We start from the raw sequence: 3,995 nt of genomic DNA on the forward strand, positions 1-3,995 counted from the left end.
AAAGAGCTGTTTTTTTCACATCCATGCAGGATCCTTCTTAAATGGAAATAAGACTCATTTTGAGAATTCATGTGTGTTCTTCTTTTGGCCCCGGAAAGTTCACGTAGGGTTTTGCGAAAACTTTCCTCCAAAGCTTCAAAACCGGAGTGCTGAAACTCTAATCTGCATTGTCACATCGATGTACAGCCTGGAGCTGCTCCATTAACTATGATAACAGGGAGGAACAAACTCTTCTCTCTTGTTTCTGTCTATGGCAGACAGCACTCACTGTTCACTAATACAGGCTGAACTCTCCTAGGGCAATGAGATGACATATTTCAAACCTCAATACAGCGGTTCTCCTCTTTGTATTTCCACCACCTCCAAGGCATTATCGCTTTCACCATGAAATTTTGTTATTTTAAGCACAAGGCTCAGATTTCCAGGGCAAAAATTTCTAGAAATTTTTTTTGAGCAGGATTTTTTAATGAGCATGATTCAAAGTAAACTCTGCTACCCAGAGAGCCTCGCTGGAAGCTTCCGCAGTCAGATCTTGCATCAAATCTTCATTGAAATTCTCCGTCCCAATGGCTCCTCAGAGGAAACGACTCGGCAACGCAACCTTTTCCTCAACTCTCTCCTAATTTCTTTTGTCTGCTGTTATTCCATAGACAAGACACACTAGTCAAAACTCTCTGACTAATACTACAAATTTTCAGTTTAAATATTAATATGTACCATTTCAAACACTGCATATCATAAACGTCAGTCTATGCATACATTTTCTTTTTTACTCAAGTGCCACGAAAAAAAAGGATGTGACTTACATTGATAAATGGTACATCACATGTTATGAAATGGCAGCACTGCACCAATGTGTGAAACTTGACATAAGTGGAAATAACAGTCGATTTCAATGTATGAGAATCGTGTTTTTCACAAATCCTCTGTGTGTTCGCACAGAGCAGCCAGCTTACACATACAAGTGTCTGGCTTTTTCCTTTCTAACTCAGCCTCTTTCTCCATCCCAGCAGTCCCATCCCTCTGCTTTATCTCCTCTTTCCCCTAAATCTATTTCTCCCGGCTTGTTTTGCTGTTTCCTCCTGCTCAAGCCTGCTCTCTCTTTCCTTCCATCTGTCTCTCTTTCTTCTCTTATCTCCCTCCGTCTCCTCCCCTTTTCCTTTACTTCTGCCTCTCCATTCTATCTCTCCCTCGATCCCTCCCTCTTTTAGTCTTAAGCAAAAATCCTGGCTCCCATCTTATCTCCAGCCTCCATGTAGTGACGCCAACCATGACCAAAACACAGTGAGGACTTACATTTCCTTGGCTGGTTGCCATCCTCACTGCCTCTCTCCTTCCCCACGGCTTCAGCCGGGTCATGTATCTGCCTGCCAGCAAGCAAAGAGATGGGTTTGCTTTACCTTGCTTTGAGTTGGCAGATTAGCACCTTCAACACCTTATCTCCCCAGAAGTTTAAGCAGTCTAAGCAGCAGCTATCGCGCTTGTGTCCGTATGCAGTGTGTGAAGATTTGCATAGACAGGGACAACTCAGTGTCTGAGTGACTTGAGGACAGACTCTGAAAAAGTATTTCATGTTACTCTCAAGAGTTCTTCAAAATAACACTACAACTTTATAAGAATGACAATGCTCTTATTTATAGCACTGCTGAGAGCAATGTTTACCTCAGAAGAGGTCAAACTTTAAATCTAAAAGAGGCAGGGTTGACCTTGTTGCTATGAATGACATTGTGCTGATTAAATGCAATATGCCCAGAGTAATAGGTTGATAGGGGCATCAGTCAATATCAATGAATTCAGTTTTACTATATAAATTAGAGTCTGCATGGCTTTCTCATAAGGCAGGGATAAGCTCAATAGGAAGTTGGTGCAAAGTGTCTTTTAACCACATTTGAAGTGTTTATCGCTGTTCCGAATAGCCACATTCAATGAAGTAATTGTGTGAAGAATGATAAAGGAGGGCTTGAGAGAGATCAAATCCTGCCTGCTTTCTCACCTCAAAACTCCTTGCCAATCACTGCGTGCAGTGGGCACAATGTGCAGATGGTCAGTTTTGGGAGAAACGGTCAGAAGCAGCCCTGTTCCCACTTCTGAAAGTTGTTGGGGGAGGGGGTTCCAACAGGGGCTTTGGCATACTGACACCTCTGGGTGCTGCATGGTTTGGAGCTAAATGCTCATGTCACAGTGTTAGCATGCTAAGATTTGCTATGTAGACGCATAGGAAAAAGGCAAATCAACAGAACCAAATAAGCCGAAAATTTGAAAGCTTGCATGTTTTATTTTACCTGGTGTTTTAAATTACAATATAACACAAAATAGTAACAAATTGCTTTGGTTTTGAAACATTTTGCCAGCAGTATTCACGTTTGGGACAGTTACAGGTTCGTTATTTAGAAATCCTTCAGATCGCCGCTCACATTTCACAGATTAAGAAACGAGCACTTGAATTACTTTCAGACCACAAATTTCGGAGTCTTAACATTAGAACTGACTGAGTTTCTCCTAAATTGGCCAGTTAGAAGCTGAAGTAATCCTTTGAGAATTTCACCTTAAAAATAACATTAAATTCTACCAAGACTAAAAGCTAACGCAAAGCCTCTTAGCTCTGACTATGGCTCCTAAGGTGGAAAACTTGTTAAGAGTAGGAGGAGGTTTCTTATGGAGCTTTAGAGTTTTTCAAGCGAGTGTCTACAGAAAGCAGAGACGGGAGGAAAGTACTTCAAACTCTGAACAACCGCGAGTTAGAGATGTCATTAGAGATGTATTTGGATTCTTTAGTCACTGTAGGAATCCTGTCTTGTCATGAATGTTCAGCCCCAGTTTCACTTGATGTGTACAAGGCAACAGAATTAGTATTAATGGATACATGGAACAGCCCTGCTGTTGTGCTAAGGGGGTCACTGAAGGGACACATTTGTGTCATTGCTAGCCTGTTTTTATGTAGCAACCCTGTTTATGTAGCCTTTTCACTGTTGAGAGCCATGTTCACTACATTTCAAATATGTAATCAGTCTAAATGTTTCATGAAGAAGGACTTTCATTTGTGAGGCACTCACAAAACCACAATTCAGTGTCGACTCACTTGCGTTATAATGGATTCATGTGAGCGTTCATGAATGACTGAAGGAGGTGTGCTGAGATTTCTGACTGAGACTGAAAAAGAACAAAATACCTCTTCTCTTATAGAAATACCTGCTCAGAGTCACTGAGAGAACATTCTTATCACCTCCCACGCTGACATGCCCTGCTATGATTCCTTTTTAGGCGATGTTGTGATCTCTTTGCAAGTTATTTTTTCCTCTAATGTTTATGAACTTTGCCCCCCCCCCCCCCAAAAAAAAAAAAAATCTAAATAACATTCAAAGAGGTGAGAAAGATTCTTCACGTCGTGTCTGGAAAGCACCATAAATCGCCGGGTGTGCCATTAAGATCCACGGTGGGCTGCGATGATCGATAAATGTATTTACCTTGGGATGCTGAGGAACTCATGAATTTAACATAGATAAAAAAAATAAAATAAAAAAAAAACATGAATGGAGAAAGCAAAATGAATCATTACCACAGTGGACTGTGGGAACGCATTGGATGATATATTGACAGATATCCATTCCAGGCCAGAGACAGATACAGTATTTGAAAATCACGTCTGTCAGTTATTGGTGAAATAATGCAGTCTGCAGACGCTGGCTATCAGTGCTGAGACACAAGGCAAACAAATGTGTCTGACTCGGCAGCACCGAGTACTGCAACACACGGCCAATACCTTTCCCCGTGTGTTTGTAGCAGATCATAATTATGACACCCACGCAGTGACATTATTGCTACCCGGCTCTCTATTCTACCCAAACATGGTGAGCCTCAGCATAATAAATAATAAACAAAACTGGGAGAAAAAGAAGAGACATAGAAAAGCCAAACCATATTTGCACTGGAAATGATGAATAATTGAATCTGGGAGGCATACACACAGATGCAGACACAGACGTGCTTGCATGCAC

Source organism: Chaetodon auriga, chromosome 5 (assembly GCF_051107435.1).
Source record: "Chaetodon auriga isolate fChaAug3 chromosome 5, fChaAug3.hap1, whole genome shotgun sequence".
Classification (NCBI taxonomy): domain Eukaryota; kingdom Metazoa; phylum Chordata; class Actinopteri; order Chaetodontiformes; family Chaetodontidae; genus Chaetodon; species Chaetodon auriga.